This window comes from Pan paniscus, chromosome 5 (assembly GCF_029289425.2).
Source record: "Pan paniscus chromosome 5, NHGRI_mPanPan1-v2.0_pri, whole genome shotgun sequence".
Classification (NCBI taxonomy): domain Eukaryota; kingdom Metazoa; phylum Chordata; class Mammalia; order Primates; family Hominidae; genus Pan; species Pan paniscus.
The window spans coordinates 120,560,019-120,581,169 of record NC_073254.2 but is presented as its reverse complement, the minus strand read 5'-3'; the positions used below and the strand labels follow the sequence as shown (position 1 = coordinate 120,581,169).

Here is a 21,151-nt window from a genome sequence, read left to right as displayed (position 1 = left end):
CTTAAGTGCTGTAGTGCTAGACAATAAATGATGGTGGTTTGAGCAGGTTATTATGGGTGAGGTTGATTAGAACTGGTCAGATACTGAATATTTTTCTAAGGAGAACTAACAGACTCTTCTAATGAATTGAACAAGGGTTTTTAGGGAAAGCAAGGAACCAAAGATTATTTCAAGGCTTTTCTCCATAGCAACTAGAAGCATGGAGCTGACATTACTGGGGGATGATTGTCAGAAGAGCCGGTTTTGGTGGGGGAAGAATACCTAAAGGACTGCGATTATAAAGGATTTCGATTTTCTACTTTATACCTTTTTTGGACATGTTTCTAAACATTTTTTTTTTCATAAAACCCATTTTTAAAATTTTCAAAAGATTTAAGTTCTTTAAAGGTAGAGTAAGTTAGTCTATATATGTACAAGAATATACATTATGAAATGATTTGCAAAGTTAAGGCTTGGAAATAACCTAAGTATCTCTCAGGTTATCAGAACACTACAAAATATTACAATTCCATTTATGAACTCTACATTTGTATAGAATGTCCATATCTATATATGAACATATACCCAGAGAGGAGATCCAGAATGGTGTCCACCAAAAGATTAACAGTAGCCGTATCTGAGCAGCAGGAATTGGGGTGATTTTTAATTTTTTTCTTTATGCTGTTCTTAAATGTTTGAATGTTTTAAAATTGGCCTCAAACATTTTTGTTATCAAAAATAACAATTTTATTGTTTTAGCAACTGAAGAATTATTTAAAAAATAGAGTAAGCTCAAGTTATCAAAATTGGAAGGGAAATAAGGCTATAATAAACATGTAACACGTTTTTACACTCTTTTGTAACTAACACATGGTTTACTTATTGAGGAAGGTGATTTGCTACTGCTTATTAGTCACACTTCACAAAGGTTAAAGGTCCTAAAGTTTTAGCTGTTGCCCTGGATACTCATTTGTGTTTCCTATAACTTCCTTTCCTCTCTCAAACACTTAACTTGTTAATGAACTCTGGGGTCAGAAAGGGTTGAAGAGAAGTGGCAAGATGAATTAAATTTTTATATTTGCAGATATATTGATTGTACATTGTAATTTTTATATGTATATTACTTCTAAAACCTATATTGTGTGATCAATTCATTGATTCATTTTTAGCACTCAGTCAATAATGATTCAAAAGCCGCATGATAATCTAGGAAATTTCTTAAAGGAGTCTGTTTCTAAATTTACTTTTAAGGAAAAGGATTCAGCCAGGTACTTTTAGCCTCTATTAGATATTTTTATATACAGTATATATATTTATACAGTATATATATCTATATATATCCTTATATACAGTGTCTGGGATAATATTTATATTTCTTAAATATTGTTGATCCTTCTAAACAGCATTTAAAGAGAAATCGTTTTCTCTTTAATTATAAAAATAGTATGCTTCATTGTAGATAATTTGGAAAAGCAGCATACTAAAATTAAAGTCATTCATAGTAATTATACCTTCACCCACATGAATATGAGGGTCTTTTCTTTTTTTCAATGAATTTTTAATTTTCTTAAAATTATTAGACTTTCGTTTTGAAATAATTTCAAGCTTACAAAAAGTTTGTAAAATACTACAATGAAATTTTCTTGTACATTTTACCCAGCCTCCCCTAAAAGTAACATCTTAACTCGGTGTTGGTTCAGTCCTATTAACAAATCTACAGACCTATTCAAATTTTGTCAGTATGAATTTTATCCCAATAATTGCCCTTTCTCTCTCTGTACCATGATCCAATTCAAGATCCCACGTTTCATTTAGTTGTCATGTCGCCTTAGTTTTCTTGTCTTTCTTGGCACTTGTGAAGAGTACCAAGCAGTTATTTTATGGAGTTATCCCACAGTTTGGATTTGCCTGATGTTTCCTTCTGATTACATTTAAGTTTGTGGTATTCTTTGTCAAGAATACCACAGCAGTGATGGTTTGTCCTCTTAGTGTATCATATCAGGAGGCTTATGACAGATGTGTGTGGCAATGATATTGACTTTATACAATTGAGGTGATGTCTGCCAGCCTTCTTCACTATAGAGTTACTTTTTCTTTTGTAATTAATAAATATATTTTGGGGAGAAACTTTGAGATTATATAAATATTCTGTTTCTTGTCATAGTTTTTAACATTATTTTCAGCATCCATTTGTGATATTTGCCCAGAACAATTACTATTGTGATTTTCTTTTTTAGTCATTCTTGGAATTATACTATAAGGAAGAACTTCCCTTCTCCCCCATTTATTTACTTTATTCAGTTATTTATTTATGTAAGTATAGACTCACCCCAGTGTTTCTTGAATAGTACCTTGCATTCTGGCATCTTGTGCTGTCCCTGCCCCAGCTTTGGAATCGGCCATTTTGTTTTTAAGAAACTTGGTTCCTTTTATTAGAGAATGGTTGTAGAAACTAAAATCTGGACTGGGCATGGCAGTTCATACCTTTAATCTCAGCACTTTGGGAGGCCAAGACAGGAGGATCACTGAGGCCAGGAGTTCAGAACCAGCCTAGGCAGCATAGTGAGACCCCATCTCCACGAAAAAATTAAAAATTATCTAGGTGTGGTGATGGACGGTAGGGGGTGCCAAGGTGAGAGAATTGCTTGAACCCAGGAGGTCAAGGCTGCAATGAGCCATGATCAAGCCACTGTGCTCCAGCCCGGGTGATAGAGTTAGATCCTGTCTCAAAAATAGAAAATCTGGGTGCTTGCTGCATTCCATTGCTACTTGGGTGTCTTTGCTTCTAGGCCCTCTGTGTACAAAGCAAGGAAATGTAAGTATGTATACACAGACATTTGTATTTATTTGCATGTCCATTTACCTCCCGTGTGTATGTGTGTGTAAAAACATCTATATTTATCATTCTTATACCTCTTATTTCAATCTAAGACCAAAGGGTTCACTTAGTCTTCCTCCTTTTTTATTAATAACTCCTCTTTCTACCTGTAAGGTATCACACTATTGTTAATAAAGATATATTTATTTAGCTCCTCAATCCTAGAATATTCAGTGATGTAGTTTTAGAATTACTAGCCCTTACTCTTGCAAAAAGCAGATGCTAACTAAAATGCAGTAGTTGTTTACAGTTCTTTTTTTCCTTTGGAGACTTTTTCTTGATACATTTACACACACAGTCACTTTTTTCTTATAGAAATATCTTCTGTTATTTTATAAATGCCTAATAATTTATAGCATTAAATATTGTTCTCAAGAATAATTTCTAATGGCTACACTATATTCCCTCATATAAAATATCATAATTTATTTAGTGAGTTATCTGTTATTAGACATTTGGGTATGCAGTTTTCCTCTATTTTAAGTTATAAGCATTCGTTTTGACCATCTTAAATGTTTGGCTTGGCTTGTCGGAAGCCACCTGGAAAGAAAACTGCATTATAAAGAGATGAAAACCAGCTTCTGCTGGGCGCCATGGCTCATGCCTATAATCCCAGCACTTTGGGAGGCCAAGCTGGGTGGATCACAAGGTCAAGAGTTCAAGACCAGCCTGGCCAAGATGGTGAAACCCCATCTCTACTAAAAATACAAAAATTAGCCGGGGGTGGTAGTGGGCGCCTGTAATCCCAGCTACTCGGGAGGCTGAGGCCGAGAACTGCTTGGGCGGAGGTTGCAGTGAGCCAAGATCACGCTGCTGCACTCTAGCCTGGGCGACAGAGCAAGACTCCGTCTCAAAAAAAAAAAAAAAAAAAAAAAGCACAAAAACCAGCTTCATATTCTAAATCCTCTCACTCTTGGAAGTTCTCTACAAAATTGTGTGAAAGTAAACAAGCCAGAAAGAGGAAAGAATGTTAGAGTTGCCAATGGGAAACTTGGAGAAAATGACTGATTGGCAGTTCTAATTCTGTGCCCTGTTGTTTTCATTTGATAACATGGGTACTATTGGCCTTAGAAAGCACTGGTTCAAGCAGTTTGCAGCTCTGCTGGCTGATTGAAAATTATACTACCACTCTCATGGGACATCAGCATGATCTTGCGAACTGTGGATGGGAATCTGCCACCAGTTCTGACTGTAAATTCTCCTCTGCTGCCATTTTAGTATAAGGCCATAGGCAAGTCACTTAACCTCTGGTATCTGAGTAAAACTAACACCTTAGAAGAGTGGTGCATTAGTTAATGTTTAGAAAGTAAACAACAATTTCAGGACTTGGAAGTAGGTCTTAGTATCTTCATTCTTAGTAGTTCTTTTATTTCCTCGCTTTATCATAGTAATTTAACTATTCCCTTTATTTTATAGAAGCATACCTTTTATTTGCACCATCATCCAGATTATGAAAACTCTGTAGTCTTGACTACTCATGTTCTGAGCAGTCTTTCACAAAAGAAAAACATAGTTGTAGTAGAATTATTCCTCCTGGCTTGAAGTCAGAGTCTACAATACAGCCTGCCTTTGCTTCTCCTATCCCATTTCAAATTATGTATCAAGGGCATTTGTGTCATTTTTTGGTTTGAGATATTTTTGTCATGGTTCCTTTCAATATGTTACTGTTACTAGCATTTCCTTTGCTATCCCCCTTAACAAAAATAAATGTCAAAATTACTATGCATATCTCAATTTTTAAAATGTGTTTACAATATTCTAATTTGTAAATTGCATATTTATGGAATTGATTGTCCTTGCCCTTTACCTTTGAAATCCTCTTCTTGATCATATTAACTGCAAAATGTATTTGTAAAATGTAGTAAATGATATGACAGCCTTTCTGTACTGGATATGCCAAAGAAAAGCTTCATGTTAGCTCTTATGGAAAAATTAAAGTAAAAAGTATCAAAAATTTAAGTGAGTTGTCTAAATGTTCAAATTTGGTGACAAAACCAGAACTAATGATAAATGTCTAGTGTTTTGAGTACCTCTCTGCCTTTTTTGTGTGTTTTTTGTTTGGTTGGTTGGTTTTGATTTTTGGTTTTTGGTTTTTGCCTGGGCAACAGGATCTTGCTCTGTCTCCCAGGCTGGGTGCAGTGACACCATCTTGGCTCACTGCACCCTTGACTTCTGGGCTCAATGGATTCTCCCACCTCAGCCTCCTGAGTAGCTGGGACTACAGGTGCAAGCCACCATGCCTGGCTAATTCTTTGTATTTTTTGTAGAGACAGAGTTTCACCATGTTGCCCAGTCTTGTCTCAAACTCCTAGGACTACAGGTGTGAGCCACCACGCCCAGCCCTGACACTGTTTTTTATCAAAGAACAAAGCAGTTGGTTTTCAGATAAGTTAAATAGCTCTGCTAAAGGTGATTTGTTGAGGCAATTTGTGCTGAAACCAAATGGAGATTCCAGGACTTTTATTCTTGCTCTGATATCTCTGATCCTTTCTAAGATGTGCCACCAGTCTGCAAATTAAAAAATAATCTTCCTTTAAATGAAAAACATCTAAATATAATACTAAGCCAAATAGTATAAGAATATGTGTTTATATCTTGGTCACTCTCACTACTTCCTATATATGGTATTTATTTCAAAACTTTCCAGTAATTGAGCTTTCATATGTGTTATGCAAAAAGAGAAACCATGGCTTATGGAGCCTGAACTCAGTGATCTGAGAAGCAGAGGGCTGTGTGTTTCCAAGTTTAATTGTGCTGTCAATTGACTGAGTTAGTTTGGGAAAGTTTTTTTTCAGAAGTCATAGAGGCTAGATTTGCCCTTCAGCTCATGTTATCAAGCCTGCAGCCTACATTTTAACAGATCAAAACACTTGTGTGTATTTTAAGATTTATTTTACATCAAAACACTTGTATGTATTTTAAGATTTATTTTAAAGGATTCTAGCAGCAATATTCTTTTCTTTTCAGCCCTAGTAAAAGTTTTGTTTAATTCTAAGATGCCATCATAGTGAACAACCTTAACTTCAGTGCTACATAACTATATTCAAAGCTTTATGTATTTTTGTTTATAATTACACAGTAATTATAAATGCTTAGTACCAACCTTATGACAAACACTATTCTGTTGAAAAGGTTTTGCATTTAAAAAGAAAAATATATAAAATCCAAGGCACTAGGCCACAAACGAATATCAGACTTTTGAAGAAAACACTTTATATTGAAAAACAAAAACAAAAACAAAACAAAACAAAAAAAAACAGCTAATGCGATCTTATTTCAAAACACAGCATATGTGAATTAATCAGTCTGAAAACAATAACTATAACTCAAAATCTTCAAAACAGGAAACAAAACAGTACATATGTATAGAGATATATGTATCTTTTAAAAGTGTTTCATAATTGAAATTCTCCTTTATATTTACAAAAATGAAATCAGGAAATACTGAAAGCAGCAGGATTCTTCTTTTTCCCTTTTCTTTTAATAACCAATTCCAGTAGCCTGAATATAAATTTTCAGATTTTTCTTTTGGTAAAACTGCATTCTTGAATTAAAATTATGATTGGAATATTAATATGTTTATAGGGAAAGCTTTCTAGTCTATTTCAAAATCATGTAAACGAAAAGCAGTTTTAATGTGTCATTGTTTCTTAAAATAATTTCCATATTTGCATAAAATGTACTGCTATTCTGAAATACATTCCTTTGTTAATATCAACCCTAGACCTTAGAGAGTGCCTGGATATACCAAGCAGAATCTGCTCTTATCAAAAGACCATAATCATCTAACATTTGAAGTATTACATTTCTAGCCTGCCTTACGGCAATGTTTAAGAAAGCAAGAAACCCTTCTTTGAGTGTCAGTAAGTGAACAGAGAAATGACCATTTTCAGCATAAAAGCAGCTCATGGCTTTTGTAATAAAATATATACACACACACACACACACACACGCAAGATAGCATTCTGCTTTGATGAGAAAACTGAGCTAATCTGAGTGAAACAAAAACAGTAAATAGACTAGAAGCCAGACTGGTATTTTGCATCGTGTATGCTTGTTTGAAAATCTTTGCTCCTGAAGTAAATATTTGGCAACCACAGTGATTAGCAGTTAAAGTAATTTCAACAAAATAAGAAGTCATTAAAAATGGACTGTTTGTCTGAAAGAGCAGTACCTATATTATAAAGATTGAACTTCGTGGCTCATCACAACCATTTTCAAAATTTAACTCCTACTATCTTCTTATAAATTAAGAGAATTTCATTTGTGTTCCATAGTGCAATGACAAAAAAAAAGTAAAAACAAAACAAAAAATAAACCCTCATGCCTGAATTTAGAATATTGTATTGTGTAGCAATCCAAAACATTCAAAACACATTAAATAGTTTAACTTATGTGACAGGCAGATAAGCATTTCAAAAGCATAATGAAGTCCAATTATGTAGTGCATAATGTAGACAGGAGTAGAATCTTACATTATGCGGACATTTTCTAAATAAAAGCTCCCCACAGGACAACTATATATAAACATGGGTAAGGTAAGCGCAGACTAGTTCTGTGGAACCTTTTGAAATCAAGAGTCTGAAACACAATACATTTTTCAGGTAGGCACCAAGTTATCCTAAAAATTTTTCATGTTGGTTATTCTGACATTGTTTTTTCATCAGATACTCTAGTCACATCAACAACACATGTCATTTGCCAGGAAAAAAAAAAAAAATTCCCCCCACACCAAAATACCATTCCAGATCCAGTATACTTAAATATATCACCCTTATTGGAAGTGCTGTTAACGTAGTCTTTGCAACTAGCCCAAGGCGTAGTTTAAGAAGTTCTTATAAATGGCTTTGTGATGTTCATATGTTTAATTCTTATGCCAACTGTTTTCTGATGAAGACAGCATTGTGCTTTATGCAAGAATGGAAACCTCAAAATAATCACCATAAAGCTTCTAGGACTTACGGGAGAATAAAGTAGGATGGTCCACAGATGTAAGATGAAATCCACAATGTTGGAATTATAAATGTTTAGAGCAGCCCAGACTAGAATACAAGCCCAAACCACCATTAGAAGAATGAAATACAATATGGTCCAAGATGTATTCTTAAAGTTTTGTCTCAACCCTCAGTCTGAATTGTGAGAATTGATCTTTAGTTCAGTCCAGCCAGCAGAAATTGTGCAATTTTCTGTTGTATTTATTGTACAGACTATGTACGTCCTAGAAGATTCCTTTAGTGCTACACTGTTGTACTTTTTGTCCCAGCAGTTTGAGGGCGTGCAAATTCCACAAAGTCATCAATAAGAACAGGCCATGCTCCTTCTTCATCATAATTAGACATGTGATTTGCAATCACTGTACTGAAGTCTAAAAGAAGATTCCAAGTGTCTTTTGGTATTGATTGTTTGTGATGTTCCAACAAAAATTTATTCCATAAGTCTAAGAATTTAAATCTTCTATTAAGCACTAAGTTCCAGTAGGCAATGGCCATTTCTAGATCTAATCCTTTTTGTCTTGGATTCTTTGCAAAATTAAAAGTAAACTGGTAAAAATCCTTAAATTGTCCTGGTTCTTGCAATTCTTGTTACATCTTGGGTATCTGGGCCTTTAGTTTTTCTATGCTGTCACATCCTAATTCTGTCATGCCATCCATGAACTCCTGTTTGGAGAACTCACACTGTATTGCTGCTCTGAACATCCATGCAATAATCAACACACTAATGATGGCTGGATTGAGTGCCAGGCCATCACAGAACTGCTATATACCATCTATTCCAATTTTATTCTCATTTTGAGGATCTTTGTCTCTATTGTACAGTTGTTCTAACTTCTTCCTTTCCAGTGATCCTTTTACACTCTCTCATATATAAAGTTCAGGATTTTGGAAAAAATTATCTGTTGCAACATCTAACTTCCAGTCATTTTGAGATAGACAACTTACTGCGGTTTTTTTCACTAGATTGTGTGAAGATCATAAACTGACAAACTTTATCCTTCTGCGATGATTTCAACTTGTTCATGTTGGTGTCCTCCAGGCCTCTCCCCTTCTCCTGTGGCTCTGAGCGAATGAGCAGCAATATTCTTAAAGACTACAAGAAAAATGATGTTAATTCATGAAAGGAAAACACATCTCACACACATGCATATAGAGAAATGTGACAGTGTACACTGATTAGAAAGATTTCTAGAAACCTATGCTTGCAAATTTAAATTGGAATTAATGTATGTTAAATATCAAATTATACCAGAATATTTGGAGAACTGCACACCATCCCTGTACCTCCTACCAAAAAAGAAAAAAAAAAAATCACTATTTAATGATGGGCCCTAAGGCAAACATCATGACAGCGGTGGTAATGGTGAACATTTATTGAGGGCTTTCTTCGTATCAGGCCCTGTTGTACTTGCTTTGCATTTAATTGACCCATTTTCTACAATAGTCTAGTGAAGCAGTACAATTATTACTCTCATTTTACTGATGAAGACTAGGTAACTTTCCCAAAATCACATCAGAAGGCAAAAACAGCCTTCAGCACAGGTTGGATATACCATAAAAATGTATTTGACTGTGTTTCCTTTGTCCTATATTGATGGATTTTAAAATTGTACCCATGATCTAGTGAGAATTTGTTTTAAAATTTGAGAACTTCATAGAAATTTCTACATTTTTTAACCGAGAATTCCCATTAGACCATGAATAATATTTTTAATCCCTGTTTTTCAATGCATACTTAAATCACCTCCTTTTAATTACTCAGGTTCCCTTTTCAACAGTCTGCCAGTATTTACTTAAACCAGTTTCTAAGAGGGATTTGGTAATATGATTGAATATTTGTAACTGCTTTATTATATCACTCTACAGTGTCCAGTTGGTAGGGTGTTTGCCTTTTTTGTATCAACTGCTTATGCATCTTCTCAAGTTTTTATATTATGCTATATAAACTAATGAATTAACCATTTGTTTCCTCACATTCTCCCATAAAGCTACAATAATTGAAAATAATGAGAGAAAGATCAGATTGTTGATCCATAGGGAGAAGGAAGAATAACATCATAATTATAAGATAGCCCTATAATAAAAGGTAAATGCACACTAGAATAATTTTTGCGTAGGTTTACTATAATAAACACATACACACACACACACACACACACACATTTTATGTTCCTCTCTCATTTTAAGGTTTGCCTCCTTAGGTTAGTTTTTTGGCTTCTTTCACTGTCTAACCACCACCACCACCACTGATGGTGCCACCTGGATAGCAAACTTTGTCCACCTACTGGTTCTTTTTGAAAAACTTCAAACTTCTAGAAGTAATAGGCAATCTCAGAGGTTCCTTGCCTCAAGATATGGAACTACCAATTCCCCCAAAAGATAGCAGATATCTCCTCTTTACTATTGAGGAAGAATGTAAAGATCTGTCTTCCAAGGTAAATGTTAGTTATAGATTGAATTCATATTCCATTGCCCTAATGGAAGTAGCCAGCACAGCTGCTTTGAAAGTATTCTAGGTGATTCAGTGTGCCTGAAAGGAAGACCTTTAAGGGGCTATGTTCTGGTGGATAAGTTTCCATTGTTATATATAGTCTTGGCTCTAACTTTAGTAGGGGAGCTTTCATTTTATATTATTTTCCTTAACACCCAAGTATTTTTTTTCTTTTAGTGAAAGCAAGTTTATTAAGAAAGAAAAGGAATAAAAGAATGACTACTCCATAGGATGAGCAGACAAGTCTTTTTGATCTACTGAGTTTCCAGTCTTTCTTCTCTTTCGCATGTGAGATACTATGTAGACTCCAATTAATGTCACAGTGTTCTAGTAGGCTTTATCAATTGTCATATATGCTAGCCAAAAAAATAAATCAGCTGCATAAATAAAGGGAAGAAGTATATGAATTGTATGTCTATACCTTTCTTCATTCAAACAACCTTCCTATATTTGCAAAAACAAATCTTTACAAGTATATTGGTGGAATTGTTGTTTAGCCTAAACTTCAAAACAATAATTTGACCTCTTAATCTCTGTAACAACTTCTGATAAACTAAAAGTATATTATATTTCACATAGCTAGTATTATATTTTTCCTATAATTCACAGATATTCTGAAAATGCATTTTATCTTTAATCTATTTTTTAAAGTATATTAGCAGATAACCTTAAGATATGTATGGGCCAAGTGCAGTATCTCATGCCAGTGATCCCAACAGGGGGGAGCTGAGGCAGGAGGATCACTTGAGGCCAGGAATTCGAGAACAGCCTGGGCAACAACAAAGTGAGACCCCATATCTACCAAAAAAAAAAAAAAAAATTAGCTGGGCATGGTGGCACTCACCTGTAGACCCAGCTGCTTGGGAGGCTAAGGAGGATCATTTGAGCCCAGGAGTTTGAGGCTGTGGTGAGCCATGATTCATGCTGCAGCACTCCAGCCTGGGTGACAGAGCGAGATGCCATCTTAAAAAAAAAAAAAAAAAAAAAAAAAAAAAAGAAGATGTGTGTATATGTCTATGGATACACACAGTAGAGTCTGAGAATAGGAAAGAATAAGGGAAGAAAAAGAAGATATAACGATGTGGGTATTTTTCATTAAAAATTATTTTAAGTGAAAGGTATTATGACTGTAAGCTGCTTCTATATTTTCATTAACAAATGAGTCTCATTTGTAGTAGATTAAAAAGCATAGGAATATTTTATGATGCCAGGAGGTAGAATTGCCATGGAGCAGAGTGTTTACGTATAGATGCACTAAGCTCAGGCTCAGTGGGTTGGTGATGTATTAAAGAATGTCAGTGTCATTTAAGAGTTTTAGAATTGCAGAGTTTAAATACATTTAGCAGTGAAAATAGTCCAGGTATTGCTGAGCTTAACAATAGAAGTACTTGGTCAAACCCTTAATGCAATACCTGTACGAAATGTTTTGATATAGCAAGTGGTAGATAAAGTCTTGTGTATTACTGTAGAATCTTTTCAGATTTTTAAATGCTTATAATTAGACCAAGAAAACGTTCTCTTTAAATAGACAGTACTGCGCAAGAAGCTTCAGAAAGCTTCTTCTAATCATTTTGAGAAAAAGGTGGGTAGATTATAAGTAAATAATTTATGGATATGTTTCAAGGAACTATGAGCATTAATACTATAAGCATACATTGGGGTCTTTTGTATCATCTAAAGTATGCTGGAAACTTATCAACTATAACAACACCAACTGTTAAGGTGACTTGAGTACAATGCTTGGGGTATATAGATCTCAGTGTATCATAGGTAAATAAATATTTCACTTTTTTCTTTTTAGTTCTTTTATAGGAAAGACTGGAAAAAGAGATTTTTTGTTTGTGGAGTCTTACAATGTTTTTAAGATTTTCTGCCAAATCTGAATTATCCACAAACAAATGTAGTTTACTTATTGTAAGTATTAATGTGACCTTATCAAATTCATAGAGATGAAGGTGAAGTCTAATTCAGCCTGCATTCCTGGCCAGACTGCCCGGAGTTCATATTCTGCCATAAAAACCTGATGAAGTCGTATTAGTGGATGACTAAAAACAAATAATTCTAAATGAACTTAATCCTGAGTGATTATTCTTCCAAATGCAAAGGACCACACAGTGGTGCAGAATCCTAGTCCTAGATGGTCAAAGCTATATTTTATCTCCCAAAACACCACCTAAAACAAAGCACCATTCTCCACTAGGGAAGTGATACAGAGTTGATGCATTTAGCTTTCCCAAAACTAACACAAATGTGTGGATTTTGAGGTGTTAAACACCTTTACTTACTCTTGTGGATTTATAGCCAATCTCCCTTCAAGGACTATAATATAATTTGGAAGGCTGTTTTCCCTCTGGGTGACTTTACCTGTAAGCTTTTGTATAACAATTTGGTGGTGGTTTGTTGATGATATGATGCTATTATGAAGGATCCTTCTACCCCCTGCTCCTCTCCTTATACCCACATAACAACCCTTTTCCCGGTTGGGGCTGTAGGAAATGAGTAATGCTTAACCCATTTGTGTGATCAATTCACTTAAGCAGCTACTGTGAAATGTTAATCACAACTTTAATTTGTACTGCATTAGCATTTTGATTAACTTGTAGGCTTGCTAGCACACTTGAAGCGCTTTTACTCATAGTTACAGCTCGGAAATGACTTTTTGATTAATTAAGTTTGTTAGACAGCAGCTGAGCTTCCTGAATGCTAACCTTCTGGGGGTAAAAGTTCAGGAGAAAGTTACTATGAACAACTGTTGCTATTGAAAAAGATTCTTATAAATGTACTTACAGCATTTTAATTATTGACAAAATATTGTATCATTACTTGCAAGTGACCTGAACCTTTAAAGGAGTGGCTTTTCTGTCAAGAAAGCTTTTTCGGGTTTTCCCATCATTGTAAAACTTCTGGGAGCTCTTGAACTAAATAGTGCATTTTCTAGCAGATGTCTAACAACTAATGTTTTAACAAGCTGCCTAGGATCAATTTCTGTAATTTTTTTAAATAAACTTTTTGCTTGAGAATAGTTTTACATTTCCAGAAAAGTTGCAAAGATAGTACAAAGTTCCCATATACCTAGAACCTATTTTTCTTCTAATATTGACATCTTCAATATATTAGTAAGGTACATTTGCTACAATTAATAAGCCAATTTTGGCAAATAATTATTAACTGAAGTCTATACTTATTCACAATTCTTTTTCACCTAATATCCTTTTTCTTTTTAAAATTCTTTTCTTGATATATAATACTTGTACCTATGTTGAGGGTACATAATAACATTTTGATACAGGTATACAATGTGTGATGATCCCTAATGCCCTTTTCTATTCTGGAGTCTCATTGTAGATATCCCTTTAAATTCAGTAGTCATTTCTCAGGCTCCTCTTGGCTCTGAAAGTTTCTCAAATTTTCCTGTTTTTGATGATCTTTCCATAGTGTTTTGCATTCTTGTGATACTTTATAAATAACAACTTGGTTTTTATAAATTAATGTAATTTTTCTCATTTTGGCATAAATAAATTTCTTTCTTTTAAACTCTGATGACAATATATCATCCCCATGTCATTTAATTTGAACAGACATGCCTCACTTCAACCTTTGTCATGATCTTATTTTCTCTTTTCTTTTTCTTTTTCTTTCTTTCTTTTTTTTTTTTTTCTTTTTTTTTTTTTTGAGACAGGGCCTCACTCTGTCACCCACGCTGGAGTATAGTAGCCTCAACCTCCTGGGCTCAAGCGATCCTTCCACCTCAGGCTCCAAGTAACTAGGACCACAGGCACACACCACCACACCCAGCAATTTTTTTTTAAATGGGATCTCACTGTTTCCCAAGCTGGTCTTGAACTCCTGGGTTTAAGTGATTGTCCTGCCTTGGCCTCCCAAAGTGCTGGGATTACAGGCATGAGCCACTGCTCCTGGCAGTGATCTTATTTTCGTATGTTTATTGTAATCCCTATACTAACACTAGATACATTAAGATGATGACAAGAGATATGGGGAAAAGGAGGAAAGGTTCCTTGAAGAGGAGGAAGGATAAAGGGAGGAGGAAGAGAGAATATGAGTCTAAAGAATACTAAGAAGCAGAGAGAGCCTGGAGCCATCTGTCCAGTTCCATGAATACACCCTACAGCCACAGAGACTTGAGGACACTAAGGATTAAATTGACAGATTTCTTAAACTGAAGTTTAGATTTTAGGGGAAATTTTTAAAATAATGAGCCTTAGAGCTAGATTTTATTATCCACCCTTCAACCTACCTCTTTATGTACATTTAATGATACGGATTTTCTTTTAGTAGACTAGGTCAGTGATGCTATTTCCTTGCAATGAAACTGACATAATTTTATCACAGTGCTCAATGTTCCTATTTTACTTTTGGATTATTTAAATCCAGAATTCAGTCGTGTTTCAAAAGATAAGTGCCTGAAGATCAAATGTCAAGATGTAGTTATAACCAAATGGTAGGTTAAAATTAATTTTAAAATTTTAGATTTTCAAAAAATATGTTGATAAAATTTACCCACAGAGACAATAATGAATTTTAATTTTAAAATTTTAGATTTTCAAAAAATATGTTGATAAAATTTACCCACAGAGACAATAATGAATTTTAATTTTAAAATTTTAGATTTTCAAAAAATATGTTGATAAAATTTACCCACAGAGACAATAATGAATTAAATACATAATAATTTTGTCTGGAGTTCACATTTTTCTGCTGTGTGGGAAACAAGGTCAGATGTAAGCCACCTCAGATTCTTTTTGAAGCAAGACAGAATATGCAGAAATCAGCACACGTAATAGAATACAGTGTAATGAGCACATATATGAAACTGGAAAACCAAAATCAAGCCTTAACTTCATCATTTGTTTACCATAGTCACTAAACTTCTTTAAGCTTAAGTTCCCCTTTCTGTGAAGGGTGGTAATATTAATGCCTGCCTCATAGTTAGTATTGTTAAATATTAGATGAGAGCTGTTACTGAAAATCTGTGCAATAATATACAAATATTTTTATCACACCATATTGCATACTCTCTACACTGTCTGACTTTATATAATTCACTGTTCAGAGCTTTTTACAATAAATTCATGGGATTTACTTAATATGAAATGTAGAAGATACGTTGTCAAGCTTAAAATGTTAGCTTTTTAAAGTATAATCTGCAACTGTGGAAGATAAGAAGAAAAGTGTCTATAGGTTTGGATAAAACTGTTCTTTGCAGAAATACTTACACCACTGTAAAAATGTGGTTGAATTTAAATGCTAAGACCAAGCCTGTTATGCGTAGGAAATTCCTAAAATTGATTCGAAATAGATGTTGAGGACATGTGGTGTATCCAAGTCATAAGGGATACCTTTGGCTTCAGGAACCCCACACCTTTAAAAATTTCCTTACAGAGACTGCCCATTTTCTAAACTCTAGAGGAGACCAGTGGAAGCCCCTCTTTTCTATGAGTTCTTGCCCACATACTCTGGAAGCAGATAATTTATCTTCCTCTGACCCCAGAAGGGTCTTTTCTCTGTATAGCTTATTTCCTGCTTAGTATATGCTACCCCTAACCTCAAGGATATTACAGTCCACCTGGAAAAATAGAAAGTAAGCTCTGTAAAAACAAATAGCTATATAGTATGAGTATGTTGGCATTTTATTGTTGAAAAATTAAAGCTTACAGAAGATAGAAGCCATTAAAAAGCACCTAATCAAACTCCTTGATTTATCAGATGAGGAAAATGAATACCAGTGGTTAAGTGATTTGCCCAAGATATTACAGCTAATTTAAAGGCACAATACTCTAAACTCTCAGGCTAAACCTTTTTCTAGTATACCACATTCCCTCTTCAACCAGTATCATGTATTCGTGAATCATACTACTGATTACACTTCATCCAAACTTATTATTTGCTTACATTCTGTCTTGTCAGGAAAACTTCACAAAGTTTCAGTTTATCTAGTATGCACATTCCTCAGAGAATCCTTAATTCTAATTTAGAGCCCCATGCAAAGTCTACACACCTTCCCCCTCATCCTGAACTTCATAGGCAATATACTGTATTGGTTAAAGCAAGCCCTTTGAAGTCAGGTTCCCCAGAATTGGAGTCCCAGCTGTACCCATTTACCAGAGCTATGCAACCTTAGGCAGTTTTCTTTACCTTTGTAAACCAGTGTCTTCATCTGAAAAATGGTTTAAATTCAATAACTTACATTAAATGGTTAACAGAGTGTTTGACAAATAGTAGATGCTTAACAAACATCCATCCTAATCATGACTATTTCAGCAGTGCCTGTGAGACTCCCTTAGCTGCCCTCCCCTTCCCTTTCCAGATGTCATCTCTAGGTAAACCCCACTCTGCTTCCCCTATCTCTGCTCCATGCGTGTTCATTTTAATTATTTTGACTGCACACTTTGTGCCCAGGATTTCTAAGTCCACAGCTCTAGCCCATACACTTTCTCCAGAGCTCATTTTCACCTGAACTTCTTGGCTTCATAGTAGCACCTCACTTAAAATGTGTTCAAAATTAAATTCATCACCTCCTCTCCAGCTCACCTCTCTTAAGTAAATGAAAACCCTATTGTTTTTGCTAACTAAAATAAGGTTTTAGTTATAGTATAATTTTATAAGTGGATACAGTGCTTGAAATCACATTTCCATTCTTCCAGGGCTGGTGATGACAAACAATTCCGAATCAACAACTCACTGAAATTGATTCCAACTTTGTAGAAGAAAGTGTCACACACAGAGTCAGCCCCCATTCATGTTTCCCCAACACTCAGAATCATCCTAGCTTTGTCTGGTAGATAGAGTGTCAAGTAGAAAGTGGATAAGAGGTAAAGGGGTATTAAGTATTTGCCTAATGTTAATGTTAAGCTGCTAATGAATATCAAGGATAATTTATCCTCCGTGTAGTAAAACAACCTTTTATTGTTTAGATCACTGAGTATTAGATCCCTATAAAGGACTTTGGGGGTTACTTGGGAAACTCAGGCATGCTCTCCAGTTGTTACCAAAGCCATCCCCAGTCTTGGGAGGAGCATATACCTATTAGTCCTTATCTGCCAGGAAAACTGCTATAAAAGGTAGTGAGACACAAGGAACTCATCCTAAGCTCAGTCATATGAAGTGTATCAGTGCAAGCTACCAGGACTCTCCAGTCCATTTGCCTGGACCATCCCTTGGCCTTAGCCCCTATCAGGTTTGGATCTCTGAACAGTCACTTGGGCTTGCCCACTCAAACTGAAAACCAGGCCCACATCCTCCAGTTTGGCCTGAGCTGCAGGATCTGTCTTTGGCCTTGTTCCCTGCCATCTTGTACAACAGTACCCCCTTATCCTTAGAACATAGTTCCAAGACCCCCAGTGGATGCCTAAAACCATGGATAGTACAGAACCTGATTACCATCAATTAGAACATGTTTCTGTTCATGTCTTCTACCCATACATTTCATGCCTTTCCAATCTTAACTAAGCATGTTTCATGCACTGAAGCATAACTTCTGCAGTTTGAGGTGTGACAGCAAAACTAACATGAATTTATTTTTTCTTCTTCACAATTTCATGGATAGACTATCCTCCCTTCTTATTGTATGCTTTAGCAACCTCAGCGTATGATTTCTTTTGTTTTCTTATTAAATCAAGAACATTCACCTTTTCACTTAAAGGAAGCACTTTACAGCTTCCCTTTGGCGTATTCAAATTACCAGCATCACTACTCTTATACGTCAGAGCCATTATTAAGTAAAGTTAGGGTCTTAGAATATATTCCCTACAGATAAGGGGGGATTACTTTATGTTTATCTGACATTAAAACTTGTTTTTTTCTCCTGTACCATACTGTATTTGGTAGATGTGCAATAACTTAGGCAGAATGTTGTTATAATCACTGTAATTCGATTTTTACCTATATTATTTAATAAATATTTCTTGAGTGCACTGTGCTGGGACTAGAATTACAAGGAATGATTCCAGATTCTTGCCATCAATAAGCCTATACTTTAAAAGACAGATGGGCAAACAGAGGATTACAAAAGGATGATGGTGGAGTGTGTCAAGAACAGCAGAGGCACAGGAAAAATACTGTCATGCATCATATAACAGGGTTGAGTTCTGAGAAACGTGCCCTTAGGCAATTTCTTCATGTGTGAACATCATAGAGAGTACTTACACAGACCTAGATGGTATAGCCCACTACACATCTAGGCTATGAGCCTGTATAGCATGTTAGTGTACTGAATACTGTAGGAAATTGTAACACAATGATATTCATGTATCTATACATATTTAAACATAGAAAAGTTAGTTACAGAGTATATGGTTGTGTAGTCTTATGGGACCACTGTTGTATATGCAGGTTCATTCGTTATTGATCAAAACATCATTATGTGGTGCTTGACTGTACCTACAACTATCTGGCAGCTTCATTGTAAAAAGTAGCATTTGAATGAGACTTGTTGGATGAATAGGAATTTCCCAGAGGTACAAAGTACAAGGAATGGTATTTGTTTAAAAAAAGAAAAAAAAAAAGAAGAAGAAGGAGAAGAAGGAAACATTTAAAGCAAGGCTCATTGTGGGAAAATATCAGTAGTTACGTATTGCTCTACTAAGTGTACAGAGGGGGACGTGGCCAGAGTGAAAAGCAAGGACCAGACAGATCAGAGGATGCTGACTGTCATTCAGAGAAGCATCAGTTTTTTTATCCCCTACACAGTGTAAAACCATTAAAGAAACCTAAGCAGAGGAATGATATGATCACTTTTACCTTCTTACAATTCACTTCGGTAACAATGTAAAGTACAGATTGAAAAGAAATTAGATGAGAATAAAGAATAATTCGAATTTTCCAGGAGAGAAACGAAGGTCTGCACTAAAGCAGTGGGGGCAAAGAGAACAAGACAACTAGGGAGTAATTGAGCAGAGAAACTTGTAGCAACATTTTGGTTCAACTCAGTTGGGGAGCCACAAAACCTTTTACCATCACAGATTCTTGGTCTCCCCACTTGCCTTTTCTCTAAATTTAAACAAGATAAATAATAGTTTTCTATTTATTATATGGCTTTTTAATTTATTTCATATAAGTAGTGAGCATGATTTTTTTACATTTTCACATCTGGATCCTACAGTGAAAAATTGTGGGGAAATCTCATAAGTTTTATGAAATCTTTCAACTTCATCATGAAAACTTCAAAGTTAAGAACATATGGTTCATCCATCTAGCTCTTCTAGTATGTGAGCTTTTGGTCTGGAATTTATTTCCAGTCAAGTTGCAATGTAAAATCACAAGTAAAATTGCCATAGTTACTCCACATTGCAAGTTCTGACATCATCATAATACTGCATTAGGTATAATTACTCATTTCTCTTTTCCTTTTCTCTTCCCTTTGTAAGACTCAAGAGTTGTGACTTGTGAACTACTCTTTTTTTGTCTATGAGTAGCATTCATCATGACCTGTTGTCTCATATACTTCAAAGACAGACAAAGTGTATTATCCTGCTGTACAGAGAAAAAGGAAGAATATAAGTAGATTTTCCCTAAATTTATAAATATGTGCATTCATACATGTATACACATTCATACACACACACATATATAAATATACCTATTATACCAACATTCTGTCTTTATGATGTATATCTAGCAGGTTAATGGATGCTAAAGACCAATTTGACCATGCCATCACATGAATCATGATATCCAGAAATTTTGATCCATTTCTCTGTAATATACTAAGAAAACCATAGATTCGTTTAACCAGATGTTTTTTAAACTTTCACTTTTTGTAAATTAGAGAACAGAGTGGGATATTCAATGCTCAGAAGGAAAATGTTTCTCTATCAACAGTACTAAGTAGTATAGCAAATTAATTTTTACAACATAGTATGCCTTAAAAATTATTTCTAAAAGTCCACTAACAACAGATTTTGTACATTTTATAAATATTTTGCTGTCATTGAGATATTTACCATTAAAGTATCATTTTAATTATTTGCTAGGCATATCTAATTTCTCCTGTCTTCATATCCTCATTTCCCAAAACAAGAGTACAGTACTAAAACTGTATAAAATAGCTACCTAAGATCATGATATTAACTTATGTGTCTTTAAGTCAGCATTCTCCAGAATCTAATTTAATTGAAATAGCTTTGCCTGTGTAAACTTCGCCTTTGTTTAAATAAGATTTCACTGTTTAGTTTTGCCTTAAGCAAATGCAGCCTTTTGTTTGTCCATAAAACATTAGATTAAATGTATAGACTAATATGAATAGCTTCTCATCATTCCACATGTGCCACTAGCAGTTGCCCCCTTTGCTAGTGTGTGGTGTGGTGTATTGTTGTCATTGAAAACCAGGCCTCTATCTTTAGGCTGTTCTTTGGAGAAAATAAATTTTTGGCAAGAAAAACTATCTCCTTACCATTATTGATTTTAAATTTGAAAGACTACATGAGATTCACTCTTTAAATACAGCTGCTAATGTTCTTAATACAGTGAATTATATGAGTATTTGCTCTCATAGTAAGTATACTGAGTTTTTATCTTTGTTTTAATGCTAGCTACCAATTTTATGTAGCTAGCCCTGCTGCCCTAACAAAACTTATTATTTGGCCCTTTTTAGGAAGTAATGTACAGTAAATGCTATGATCAGGTTTGTTCCCTGCAATCCAACTGTGATTTATTTCCTGGTTTCTATGTTGATGAATAGTAATTTAGAGATATAATGCTTGGTTTCTTTGTTTTTTGTTAAAGCTAACATCAGAATCCCAGTGGAGGGGGCAAGTACCGTGGTATAATTCTTGTAACGTGCATTTTCCCTGT

The 21,151-nt window shown here is 34.8% G+C and overlaps 1 protein-coding gene and 1 pseudogene across 3 annotated transcripts in view; one reads left to right on the top strand and one right to left on the bottom strand.

Annotated features, from left to right (window-relative positions):
* The window catches only part of ASCC3 (activating signal cointegrator 1 complex subunit 3), a 375,365-nt gene that overhangs the window by 344,803 nt on the left and 9,411 nt on the right, over window positions 1-21,151 (top strand). The gene's annotated exons all lie outside the window — the stretch shown is intronic.
* On the bottom strand, window positions 1,508-21,140 carry LOC129398023 (DCN1-like protein 1; annotated as a pseudogene).